This window comes from Macaca thibetana, chromosome 2 (genome assembly GCF_024542745.1).
Source record: "Macaca thibetana thibetana isolate TM-01 chromosome 2, ASM2454274v1, whole genome shotgun sequence".
Taxonomy (NCBI): domain Eukaryota; kingdom Metazoa; phylum Chordata; class Mammalia; order Primates; family Cercopithecidae; genus Macaca; species Macaca thibetana.
The window spans coordinates 170,716,798-170,731,378 of NC_065579.1; the positions used below are offsets into that span (position 1 = coordinate 170,716,798).

Consider the following 14,581-nt stretch of genomic DNA (forward strand, 5'->3'; position numbering starts at 1 on the left):
TTTATGGTTTCCAGGGCTTTCATATTTCTTTATTTTCAGATCTCTCTTATGGTTTTAAAGAAAAGAGTGGATTTTTAAAAGTGTATATGGCGATAATGAAAACTTTCATTTTCATTTATATCCTAACTAGAAAAAGACCCATATAATATGTTTTAATATTTGGTAGTTGTACTCCTCAGGATTCTTCAGTAGTATAAGTGGTTTCTGTTTTGTGTTTCTGTTTTTGATTTCTCATTGTTTTTCTTTTATCTTTACTGAAAAAAAGTTATTAAGAAATAACTAGAATATGACAAGAACATTACTGATACAATTTTTTAAACATTATTTTGGCGTATGCCTAGTTGTACCTAGAAACAAAGTGTTTCTTTGTATCTGATAGCTCATGGACAGAAAAAATATCCAGTTAATACACTCGCATACTCGTGTCATTCTCTTCATCGTTTAATAATAATGTGTACCATGGGAATATTGATGAATTTTAAGTAAATGTATTACAGTATTATGTCAGAACATGAGGTACTGTCTTCCTCCTACTGCCTCCATAAGGGGACTCAAGGACAGCTATATATATATAAAAACTTTCCTCATTTATAGCAGACAGCAGGAATTAAGACAGTTAACTTAAAAATCAGAAGTCCTGAGATCAAATACTAAATCCACAGCCTAATATTTTGTAATCTTGACCAATTTCACTAACCTCTCTACTCCCTAAGATTTAGTTTGTCTGTACATAAGAGTTAATGATGGCAAATACCTTAGAGTATTATGTCAGATGTAATGATCGAATGCAGGCAAAGCACTTATAACTCTGCATTTAATGACTTTTTCCTTCTAATCCTCTCATCTCCTTGCCTGTTGCACTTCTTGTGATCTCTCTGCTTTTAAGTTAAAATAGATGCTTTTCTGATAGTATACTGTAAATATTTGTAAATAAAACTCTAATTGTCTACTGATCTTTTGTAATCCTCACATCTTGTAAAGAAAAATAATTTGCCAGGAAAAAAATGTAAACAAAACTATTTTCTTTTGTAAAACCCAATTCCATTGAATTTTCTTTAAAAATGTTCTGAAACTTGAAAATAGCTTTCAATTTGTGATTTGGTGAAGTAGGCTATGGAAGTGATTTCATGTCAACTAGTTGTGTGACATCAGATTTTCTCTGTTGTCCTCTGGTATAAATTTCTTCAATTAAAAGTGAGAGAATATTTGGTTATGATCACTTAGAACCTATTTGTGTTTTAAAATACTTTGAAAATAAATACAGGTAATACTTTGTTTTATTACCATTTTAAAAATCAGTTTAACCTAGTTAAATCTTGAAGCTATGAGAATATTTCTTAAATCTGATTCCTTAAAATTACTAATATTTTGGTACATACCCCAATAATGTGACTTGCCATGATTGAAATAAGTATGAAAATTTTGAGGTTAGAACTTTTTTTAAAACCTAGACTGATCATTCTTGAAAATTGCTGTTTAAATTGAAGGAGTCAAAGATTACTAAAAAAGTAACATTATTTGTCAAGGTATATTTAAGTGTGTGACAGTGACAAATAATAGTACTTGGAGCATTTATCTTCAAAGGAAGGAAAGAAAAATTAGGGCCTAGAATAAAGTCTATGCAGCATAGCTTGCCTGGAGCAAGGATTATAATCTTTGTTCTGTCTCCTTCCTTAGTGGAACTCCAGGGAGTCCACAGCCAAGCCCAGTAGTTGTCACAAATGCCAAAAGCACAACTTTATCAAAGTAATGTGCTTGCCCTTGCCACTAACAGGGCTATATGACTAAATTCTGCCTGAAGTGTACAATGTGAGTTTACTGTGTGACAACAGGGGTGTTCTTTGGTTCCTATTCAAATGTGACTTATTCCATTGTGGAAGAAATAGGCAATTCTTTATTTCTTTATTTCTTTATGGTGAGTAGTATATTAATATTTGAAAAACAATGCAGTGAAAAATTCAGTCAGAGCTCTGTTTCTATTCCTTCCCTGGCCAGAATTTAAGAATATTCCTTAACCCAGATTCTGGGTAGAGTGAAGATAGCTCAATCCTATTACAGAGAAAAATTAAAGCTATCAGCCCATAATAAATTTGTGTGTGTGTGAAATAAGAAAATTCCTGTCATAAAAATAATTATCACTAGAAATCATAAAAACTATACCTGATAATTGCAAATACTTTTGTGAATGAATGAATGGACCTGGGCATTGTTAACAATTCAAATAATTTAGTTGTCACATATGGGCTATGAAATACACATTGCTCTTTTTTTTTCATACACTAGTTTTCTGCAGAATGTGACTGAGTATGGTCATCTATCATTGATATTAAAATATCATATACTTATAATTAAGTTCTCACTTGGGAGAAATAGCACATCATATTCCTGTGGCCATGGATGGAGTAGACCTCAGCTTCAACTTCTGTAGTGCCCTTAAAGACAGAAACAAATACACACAATAAAATCTTCAACTTTGAATCTTCGTAAAACTATGGAACAAGTGAAATTCTTAAAGGTAGACTCCTAAGGTTGAAGTATATTACTTAGGTTTATCACTTTGTTGAATATATGTAAGTTGAGAATCAGTTACACTTTTTTATAAGGCACAGACACTCAATTGATGCTTGAATTGCTTGAAAGAGTGAAACAGTGACGATACAATGAAACTCACAACATAGTTTTAATATGTAGACATCACTCTAAAACACTGGGAAAAGTCCCTTCTGAGGCCTCTACAGGGTATGTTCAAGAATAATTACAACTTGGATGTAAAAGTTGGGATAGGGTTGGGGGATGTTGTGAATTTAATTGTATCCTCTCTCCAAATTTATATATTGTAGCCCTAATCCCTAGTGTGACTATGTTTGGAAATAGGTTTTTTAAAACGTAGTTAAGTGTAAATGAAGGTTATTACAGTGGAGCCTTTTGTCCTTACATAAGGAGGAAGCGATAGCACAAGTGTGCGTGCTCAGAAGAAAGGCTATGGGAGGGCACAAGGAAGATGCCCATCTGCAAGTGAAGGAGAGAAACCTCACCAGCAGCTTTTCCTGCCAGCACTATGATCTTGGGCTTCCAAGCTCCAGAACTGTGAGAAAATAACCTATATTTTTTAAACGAACTAGTCTATGGTATTCTGTTACAGTAGTCTTAGTACACTAATACAGAGGATATAGGAGTTTGGGGCAAGGAAGGCATAAAAGTCAACCAGAGTTAGGCAGGGCACAGTGGCTCACGCCTGTAATCCCAGCACTTTGGGAGGCCAAGATGGGCAGATCACCTGAGGTCAGGAGTTTGAGACCATCCTGACCAACATGGAGAAACTCCGTCTCTACTAAAAATACAAAATTAGCCAGGTGTGGTGGTGAGCGCCTGTAATCCCAGCTACTCAAGAGGCTGAGGCAGGAGAATCACTTAAACCCCAAGGGCAGAGGTTGTGGTGAGGCAAGATTGCGCATTGCACTCCAACCTGGGCAACAAGAGCAAAACTCAGTCTCAATAAACAAGTAAATAAATAAATAAATAAATGAACCAGAGTCGTGGTGTTAATATCTATCAGTTGGGTGATCCCAGATTGGCACATGAGACACTCAAGAAATATTTCCTTATATTGTTTTCCCAATAGCTATTGTCAGTAAAGAAGCCTTATGAATAAATACTAGGTCTCTGGGTATGCTGATTTCTCATACTGTTACTGGATTCTGTTCAGACTCAGAAAACTTAGACTTCAAAACTTGCCAGACATAGTACCCCAAATCAACCTTATCTCTATAGGGCACAACAAGGTGGTTAAGCAGACGTTCATTTGGATTGGCTCATCTCAACTAACACAAAACCAAGCCCATTTACTAAAGCATAGTTTTCTGTTTCTGTATATAATTTCATATATCATAGCCCTTTGATGTGTTAAGCAGTTGACTCAAGAGTAGATATTTGTGGGTTTTGTTTTTTTTTTTCCCCAAACCTAGATGCTCTACAGATAAAAGCCCACCACAGTCATCATCTTGAAAAAGTTTAGAAGTTGGATATGGCCTATAGTCTCTTGACTGGTTGATAGAGAGATGCTTACTCCAACATCCTTATAGTCCAGACTTGCATAGAACTTTAACCTTTTGATTCTGAAATCTTGACTCTTAAATATAGGAAAAAGTTAACAGTTGGTGAATATCACCCTGGGGTTGGCATAAAAATATAAGAGATCATCAGCAAAAGACAAGCTTGTAACCTAATTCTGCCCTCAATCTTTTGATTTATTGTTCTTTATTTGTGACTGTTCAACAGAGACACTTGGTATTACTTTGCCTACTTTCGTGCAAATATAACCAGACACAGGATTGATTGACTCTGATCGTATTTGTTTCCCTGGAGACTTTTGTCTCTAAAACTTTATTTTATCTATACCATTGACCAAATATAATTCATTGTACGGCATAGTTGCCCACTAAAAACTCAAAATTCAACCGAAGCACCAGAATATGTACTCTGTAAGTGTTTTCCAGTCCAAATTCATTGCAAGATACCATTACAGAAAAGAAAATAAGTACATGGGGCAGGGTCTTGGGAGTGAATTTTTTAAGGAACATTTTATCTCTTTGGTAAAGATCATTAATTATCATATAACAAATACATGTAATCATCCATGGTGAGTCTGTTTCTGAAAAACTCAACAATCAATAAAATAAGGATTATAGGAATTTTCTAATCTATTTAAAGTGTTCCAAGGACAAAATCATGATGATTCCAGGCTAATGTAATAAATCATTTGCATGGAAAGGATAAAGCATGAAGCAACAGTGGTCTAGAGAGGACATCTATTGTCTCTAACAAGCAGGGATCAGGCTATTTTCCTTCAGATTTTCACTTGCTTTCTTCCCCTAATTATATAGTGATTCTAAAAGCTGAGGTTCTCATGTAAATGATGAGTGGGAACATGAGGCAATTTGACAGAAAATGGGCCCAGTAGCTATTCTTAAAGTTAAATATAGAGCACATTTTTCTTATCTGCCATCATATTTTATGGCACACATGAAATATTTACATTAACTACCCTTCAGTTATTTACTATGTATATCCTCCAACGCTTACTTCTCATGCCATCCCCCAGGTAATACTTTCAAAGTTTAAATACGGTATAGTCAAATCACTATTTAAAATCCTTAAACCCCTATTGCTCTGGCGATAAAGACCTAAATTTTTATGTAACCATCATGGTAGCCATTGTTTACTTATCCATCCTCATCTCACACCATGTCTCTCTTAGCTCCACATAGCACAATCACACTAGTTCTGTTTTTTATTCCTGTAATGTGTCAAACTCTGACCTGCCACATGAACAGTGCACATGTTATCCTGCACTGAAAAATTCTTACATCACCTCTGCCCCTTTCCCGTCCCTTTTGACAAGATCCCTTAGACCTCAGCTTAAGTTTTAATCATGCAGGAATGACTTCCCTGACCTCCGAGTCTTAAGTTACTAATCTTTGTTACCTTTCCTCATAGGACAGAGGCCCTTTCCTTTACAACAATTGTAGCAGTTTGTATTCATACATCACTTCTGATTACTTGATTAATTCTTTCCCTACTCTTATAAAATCAGGGTCACATCTTCCTCAGTACTGTCCCCTTCATTCTGAACATATCTGTCAAACACACACACAGAGCAAGTGTTTGTGAAATAAATGAATGAATTTATACTTTAAAGGATTATACATAACAAATTCCCAAACATCACTAGGTAATGAGGGTAAATCTGTGTATAATATACAACTAGGAGTTTTAAAGAAAGACAGCTATTAGTATGCATCTTAACTAACCAATGATAAATTGTTAAAGTAATGGAAAACAAATACATACACTTCAGGCTTTATAAAACCTGATTAAAAATGATTAAAAACAGGAACATGTAATTACTAATGACAACTTTAATAGATTCTGAGGATACAAATAGGTAGAGGGGTTGTGCACCTAGGTATTGATGCCAATCTAGTTTTAATGACTGTCATACTTTAAATCAAAATTCCTTCATAAATGATACCTTTCTGGTACCGAAACTATCTATATGTGCTGAATTTGAAGGCAGCATTGTTTTTCTCACACACCAATTTCCTGCAACTCCTAGCTCAGCTCAAAGTCTTAGTATACTATGGGAATAATTTCAAAATTTGGTCATTAAACAAATCTATAACAAGAGATATGTCATTCTTATTCTTGATAACAAACAGATGTTCAGAGCAGCTTGTGTCCAATTATGATACGAATGCTTAAAATCTGCGTTAATATACAATCTCCAGTCTTTGTAATCAGAGGCAAAGATGAGCATGCTTTTTCAGAGAATTTATTTTAATGATGCTTTAATGGGTAGTACAAGCTACAATGAATAAAGTCAGTGCTGACAGGTGGCACAAAATCCAAAGACAAGCTATCTTTCCATACTCTACAATGAAGATTTGGTGGTTACATTTTTTTTCACTCTACTCTTACTTACTTCTTTTTTTCACTCTACTTCTCTACTTCTTGACCAAAATGGCCACAGCAACCATACATCACCTCCAGTGTTTTTCTAAATTACATTATGGAATGAATGGCTTATCATAGAATCTCTTGTGGAAAGCAAACAAATGTCACAGGATAAATTAGGTTACACTGGAAGAACCATATTCATTTCCTAGGAAAAGAGAAAAAAGAAAAATTAAGAACATACACTCAAAAGACACAAACACTATCTTTAGTGTTTACAGGTTTTACCTTGTAATTACAATAAAATTGTTTGTGTGTGCCTATATGTGCCTGTGTGTGTTGTATGTGTAGTTTCTAAAATACTGCATGGGATTTCTAGACTTTATAGTAACAACTTTAGAAGTTGTCAGTTTAGAATTTCCTCACTCAGAACTTTGTCAAAAGACTGTGATGTGCCTCACAGAGAGCCTTAAGGACACATGCTCAATAAGTATTTGTAAATTACATTTTGTAAGCTTTTGGTCTATTGACTGTATTCACTTTCAACAATTTACTCATAGGAATTAGAATTTCCTTTAGAATACGGTGAATTATCTAAGAGCAAAAAGCTGTTGAATTTCTAATAAAGGATCACCCTCATCAATCCTGATTTATTGAATTATCTTTTATTTCATCTGGTATCGATACTATGGTATGATGGTCTCATTTATCAAACAAGCTATAGAATCAATAGTAATTAATTGAATAATTAATGAAGGGGTGGCCTGCCCCTCCACACCTGTGGGCGTTTCTCGTTAGGTGGAACGAGAGACTGGAGAAAAGAAATGAGACACAGAGATAAAGTATAGAGAAAGCAAAAGTGGGCCCAGGGGACCGGCAGTCAGCATACCGAGGACCCATGCCGGCACCGTTCCCTGAGTTGCCTTAGTATTTATTGATAATTATCTTTACTATCTTAGAAAAAGGGAAGTGACAGGATAATAGGATCATCGTAGGGAGAAGGTCAGCAGTAAGACATATGAATAAAGATCTCTGTGACATGAATAAGTTTAAGGAAAAGTGCTGTGCCTTGATATGCATATGCAAACATCTTCGTAAACCTTTTTAGTGCATAAAGAGCAGCATCGGCCGGGCGCGGTGGCTCAAGCCTGTAATCCCAGCACTTTGGGAGGCCGAGACGGGCGGATCACGAGGTCAGGAGATCGAGACCATCCTGGCGAACACGGTGAAACCCCGTCTCTACTAAAAAATACAAAAAACTAGCCGGGCGCGGTGGCGGGCGCCTGTAGTCCCAGCTACTCCGGAGGCTGAGGCAGGAGAATGGCGTAAACCCGGGAGGCGAGCTTGCAGTGAGCTGAGATCTGGCCACTGCACTCCAGCCGGGGCTACAGAGCAAGACTCCATCTCAAAAAAAAAAAAAGAAAAAAAAAAAAAAAAAAAAAAAAAAAAAAAAAAAAAAAGAGCAGCATTGCCCTAGCAAGTCCCACCTTTCACCCTAAGGCGGTTTTTCTCCTTTCTCAGTAAACAGAACATACAATCGTGTTTTACACCAGGATGTTCCATTGCCCAGGGACGGGCAGGAGACAGATGCTTTTCTCTATCTCAACCGCCAACAACCGCCAAGAGGCCTTCTTTCCTCTTATACTAGTCCTCCTCAGCACAGACCCTTCACGGTGTCAGGCTGGGGGACGATCAGGTCTTTCCCATCCCACGAGGCCATATTTCAGACTATCACATGGGGAGAAACTTGGACAATACCTAGCTTTCCTAGGCAGGGGTCCCTGCGACCTTTGGCAGTGTACATGTCCCTGGGTACTTGAGATTAAGAGAATGGTGATGACTTTTAACCAGCAAGCTGCCTTCAGGCACTTGTTTAACAAAGCACACCCTGCACAGCCCAAAATCCTTTAAACCTTGAGTCACCACAGCACATGTCTCTTGCAAGGACAAGATTGGGGGTAGGGTCACAGATTAACAGCATCTCAAATACAGAACAAAATGGAGTCTCTTATGTCTACTTCTTTCTATATAGACACAGTAACAGTCTGATCTTTCTTTCTTTTCCCCACAATTAATTTACCAATTAAATTCCTTAGATAATGAAATGAATAAAATCTTTTTATATTAGGTAGTTAAGTATACATTCTAGAGAAGAATATTGATTCTGTTAAACTCAATTGTTTAAAAGTTTGATACATTTTAAAATCTTATATTGAGATTATAATTGACCCAACTACTATTTTTTTAATTTTTTTAAATTACAGAGCATTAGTGGTATATAAGTAATACAAACTATCGTAAATGGAATATCAAATGATAGTAATTATTATTAATAATAGTGTTATCTATATCTAATAATAGAAAGACTACATCATGGCTTTAGAAGATTATCTTTATAGTAATTATGTTCAAACTTATGATTATGTATACAATAATTAATCTGTTTATTGGAACAAAAATCTCGAGATGGACTAGTGATTTTTGAACATTTATGTATGAGTGAAATTATTTTACCTTAATAGCAAGCCTTCTCTCTAGGACAACATTTTTGTATATGTATTTCTAAATAGATAGGATTTACTTAAAAGATGTTTTATATTTTACAATAGAAATAGAAAATAAAAGTATAATTAATTGATGTGTTAGTTATTTCCCATATATATATATTGAATATAAGATTAATGCTTACATGCAGGTGAGCAGTGTAAACATATACATTGTTTGAATAGTGAAGAATAACCAAATCATTCCTAAGTTATCACATTTCTGATAAGTTGACCACCATGGGAAGATCTGCAGAATGAAATCAACTACGAAAGGTATAACTTCTAGTGATCAATATGACTGGGACAAAAATTAATAATGTATTAATATTCTTAACATCTGCCTTTCTCTCCAACATATTCTTTGGCATTTTATGAAACTGAATAATGAAAATAATAAGAAGAGGCAGAGGGGAAATTTTTTTCAGAATAGAGTTGAAATTACTTAAGAGGGCTCTAGGGAAATTGTGGAATTAAGAAGAAATGCCAAATGAACTGGATAAAATGAGTTTTATATGACTGCTAATATTTGAGGGGGAATCATCAACATGTAGGGAAAATCGACAGTGGGTAAGACTTTAAGAAAAGTATTAAGTATATTTTTTTCATTAAGATTGTTTTCATTTTGATTTCCATGTCCTCAAGGCATGGTTTAATGATTAAAATGAGTTTTAACTCAACTTAGTTGCTGATTTGTGCTTCTTTGAAACCATTTTATTTAGATACTGGACAAGCTGAGTATCCACTTCACATTTTTGTTACATACACCAATGTCTATAATAAAAACTAGACATCTCACTTCATTTAAAAATCCAGTATTTTAAAGGATGTGTTAATAGGTCAATATTCTTTGCTTAGTTTTTTTAATGTAAAAGTATTTTATTAATGTATTATACTTATTAGAAATAAAGTCTGTGAATAAATGTGGTTAATAGTTTCACATTAAACAAGTCAATTACATTATGACAGAAAATTAAAACTATTAATTGTACTCAAATTGCAATGGAAACAAAAATATAAAATTTTTCACAAGTTCAAATAAGTGGAAGCTGTTATACATAAGGAGCTAAGCAAATATCTACATCAATTTTTTTTTGTTTTTTTTTTTTTTTTTTTGAGACGGAGTCTCGCTCTGTCGCCCAGGCTGGGGTGCAGTGGCCGGATCTCAGCTCACTGCAAGCTCCGCCTCCCGGGTTTGCGCCATTCTCCTGCCTCAGCCTCCCGAGTAGCTGGGACTACAGGCGCCGCCACCTCACCCGGCTAGTTTTTTGTATTTTTTTAGTAGGGACGAGGTTTCACCGTGTTAGCCAGGATGGTCTCGATCTCCCGACCTCGTGATCCGCCCGTCTCGGCCTCCCAAAGTGCTGGGATTACAGGCTTGAGCCACCGCGCCCGGCCTACATCAATGTTTACTTGTCATCTCAAATCTATAGATCTATTTCTATAAGTTTATAACAACATTTTTCAGAGGTGCAAAAATCTGAATGTTCTGCAGTAAAAAAAAAATTAAATGACATATGTTGCATACATAATTGAAAACACTATGGATTTTAAAGAGTGAATTATATTTTTATGGATTTATCAGAGGTACAACCATAATTTATTTTACAATTTAAAAAATCAATCTTTTTAATAATGTGTTAATGCTATTCTGTTTTTATTGTACAAGGAATCATAGTATGTATATGTTCATGTATTTCAATGTTTTTGAGGATAGACAATTGTGTAATCAAGATCATACTACATATGAGTTTTAATTTTAAAGGAGTTAGAACTTGAATGATTAAAGACATATTATCAACTTCTTGTTTACAAATTCATAGTGTTTAATTTGTTACGATTCCCACTTATTTTTGTCTTTTTACAATATTCAGTAAAGTGGAGAAGGAAAAATGTATTTCAGACAACTCAAGTATTTATAGTTGGTATACAAATGTACACTGCTTAATTATAAATTATTACATTTGCTTGCTACAACTTAAATAACTGTAGCAATCCATGTTATCTTTACAGTATCGAAACAGTAAATGTCTGCCATTACTGATTTGATAAAATATAACTTCCTTTGTGAGTGCACTATTACAGTGAAATTATACTTCCGTTGATGTCACATTATATGATTATCTAACTCTTTGTAAATATAAGATATTCTGTGCTTGGATACCAACTTCTAATATTATGAAAGTAATACTGTCTACTATGAATTACAGGAACTGTAGAATAAAAATCAGTAAAGGAAACTGGGTCTAATAACTACAAATTTACTGTGTAAGTAAAGTGACCTTAAGATTTATGGTCAGAAAGCACAGGAGAGACAGAGCAATGTTTTTTCTTCTTCCTCTGTTGATCATTGTGAGAAGATAGATACATGGGCTCCTCAGATGTAAAATTTAACATTCTGAGATTCCCCGCTATTTCGTCCACCTTAGAATTGCAAAGATGTTTTAAAGTTATCCGTTATTTTCTACAGTTTTTTGACCCAAGACAGCAGCAGTTCTTCCTTTTTGTGACAGTAAAATTAAAAATTAAGGCAATCACATAGACTATTTTTCTTCAAGAGTTTTGTAAACGCATGATTCCCTGTTTCTCTCTTTTATCTCTATCTAATTTAAGGGGTAAAAGTGGAAGCAAATAGCCCAGTTCTGTGCCTATTCCACTAATGCAGGCAGGAGGGGTAGGTAATAGGAAGTAACACTTAAAGTCATGTTCTGGAGATATTGGAAGAAGACTCAACAGGATTTTCTGATGACCTAAATGTCAAATTTAAGACTGAGGCCAAGAACTGCTCTAAGGATAACTGTAACTCTAATGTCCTATGGCATGTCAACTGATGCCATAAAGAAGAGAAGAGGTCCCCAAAAGAATGACAGAGATTAACTAGTGATCAAGTAGGAAAATCATGAGAGTGGCATTCGGATGCAATGGGAAGAAAGTGCATCAAAGGGAGACAATCATCAATGAGATCAAATGCCACGTAAAGATCAATAAAGACGAAGACTCGTAGAGATGAAGAAAACTAATTAGATTTTTTTTTAATGGCACTTGCAATAACAGTTTTAGTCAATTGTTGAAGACTAAACATAAAAAAAAATTGCAAGGAGATCACCTACCTTACTTTTAGGCTCAGTTTTATGAGAATTATGGGAGAAACAAAACCTGATCGAATTTGTAAAAGCTGTGGGGAACACGAGTGCCTTCAAGAGGGGGGAAGTCTCTGTTAGAGTGAAAAAGTTATGAGGATGATCAGAAAACAGTTTGAGTTTGAAAACCATAAATAGAAGGAAAGGTAAAGAGTTACAGGAGCTGGCAAGGATGAGATTGATAGAACAGAATATTTGAAGATCATACAGAGATTGGGCTCATGGGATAAAGTGCCCTCTTTTGTTGACTGATATAAAAAAGATAAAAGATATAATGAAACACTGAAAATAGTGTCATTCAGACATACATATTTTAATATTACATATACACCCATATATGTATATCCACCTGTTCCTGATTTTCTATTCTCATCACAGCTGGAATCTGGGCATTCCAATTTCATAGTGCCAGTCCCACAAACCAATCATCTTTCAAGTGCCCCATAGCTTTCCCAAAAGAGGAAATGCATGTTACTTTCTCTCTGAGTGATTGCTTCTGTTATGGCACTTTCTCACTGGTGCAGAGCCAAAGCTAAGGGAAATGGCTGTTTGTATTGTTCTCTCTTTGCGGGCCAAATGGAAAATAGCAGCGTTTTTAAACACCTGTTTTGAGACTTCTCTAGTTACAGAAAATAGTTGAGCATGACACAGATGAGCAGTGAGAATAAACTGAACACTCAAAGAATAATACAATGATACTCAACTGTGAAACAAAATTAAAACAAACAAAAAATTGCATGGATCTTGTACGAGAGGTACACTGAATGTTAAATAAAACACTTCCTGAACTACTGCAGTTGCCTGCCACCCAGGATGCCATCTGCTACTTAGAGTGTGACTTTTCTCTTTTTTTTTTGGCATATTGATGGGAATAAACATATCTAGGTAAACTTGCTGTGGTCTAATTAATCAAAATTTCATAATACCTCTTGAATTAGGGTGGCAAGTCAGGGAAGAGACAGAATTTAAATACTTATTAGTCTCTAGTGAACATATCTGTGCCCTAAGCATTTTCTCTAAATTGATTGACTATTTCTCAAGTATACAGCCCCACGTGAAAATGTATGCAAATGCTCCTCCAATGAATACAATCACAACATTATTTTAAACGTTGTTACATTTGTAGGCATTTTTGCCAGTATGTTTTCTCATTAAAACCACATCTGGGAATCTGATGTTTTCATGTTTAAAACATTTTTTTTAAGTATGTATTAAGCTATTTAGAGGGAACTACCTTTTTGCCATAGTAGAGTGATAATGACTTTTTAAAAGAGGGAACACTTTGACTTTGGTAAAAGGTGAAATCATAATTGTAGATCATGAGCTAACCCTTCCTTGACTCATCTTACTCAATATTGATCCAATGTTCAGTATCTCCCGAATTTATCAAAATATTCAATAAAGCAAATTAATAGTAAATATATTATAAGGTATAAACCCAATCACTCACACCAGTCTTAAATTCATACAGAATAAACTACTATTCAGAGAAGTGACAATCAGATGTTTTCAAACCTGTTTATGTTTCAGAACACAGGCTCCCAGGCTCCCTCTCAGATGTACTGAATCATCTGAGGAGTCTCATTATCTGTAGTTTATACGGCCCTCTAAGTGATATAATGCATAACGGAATTGGAAAACATGGAGGTAAGCGATGTGAACGTATTTGTCTGGCATAAGTGTACTTTCAGGAAAAAGAAAGCAATGATATGGAAGATACTCTCCTTTTGGTTATTAATCAGTATTCAAAAGTTATAATTATCCATCTTGAGAGCTTAATATCTCAGCTTGAATTAGTTTATCAAATCCTTTATTATCCAACAGTTCTCTTCAGGTGGCAGAATGGGTTACATTTAGTTTAGGGTGAAAAGAAGATACCAAATATGAATAAGGAGACAGAAGGCATTGCAGGTATCTCTTGCATTTTCACAATTATGTATGAAATAGCTTATGTTAGAGAAAAAAGCCAGGCTCCAGTTAACATTAAGTGACACCAGTGCTTAGTCTACTTCATTATAATTAAATTTCTAGATGAGAATACTGACCAGTATAACTAGGGAGGAAGGATGGTTTACAAGTAGAAAGAGTTCCTCAGGTATATACTAAAATGGAATTAAATATTGGAAGTAAATTACCTTTAGTCTTGATGATGATGTAGTTACTATAAGTAATCAAAAATCACAAAGTGCCAAAGTGCTTCTGTGTACTCCAATACATGTTTTCAAATGCTACTGGCTAATTGATCAGAAAGCTCGTGCCACATTTCTTGGCTGTGTTACGAGATTTTCTTAAAGTGAGGCGACATACACAGGGGTCTGCACAGGGAGCCTTGACATGAGCCTGAAAGTTTTTCATCCAAATCTATCCCCTGTTGCTAAATTCGGACATTCCATAATAATTTATGTTGTCATTCTGTTAAGTCCTGTCTTCTTTTTTTCTAAAATT

General features: G+C 35.0%; 1 long non-coding RNA gene across 1 annotated transcript in view; it reads left to right on the plus strand.

The window, feature by feature from the left end:
• The first annotated feature begins 2,990 nt into the window (after positions 1-2,990).
• The window catches only part of LOC126949370 (uncharacterized), a 34,548-nt gene continuing 22,957 nt past the window's right edge, over positions 2,991-14,581 (plus strand). The window contains exon 1 of the long non-coding RNA XR_007723689.1: positions 2,991-3,087. This is a non-coding gene — a long non-coding RNA (uncharacterized LOC126949370). The remainder of the gene's footprint in view (positions 3,088-14,581) is intronic.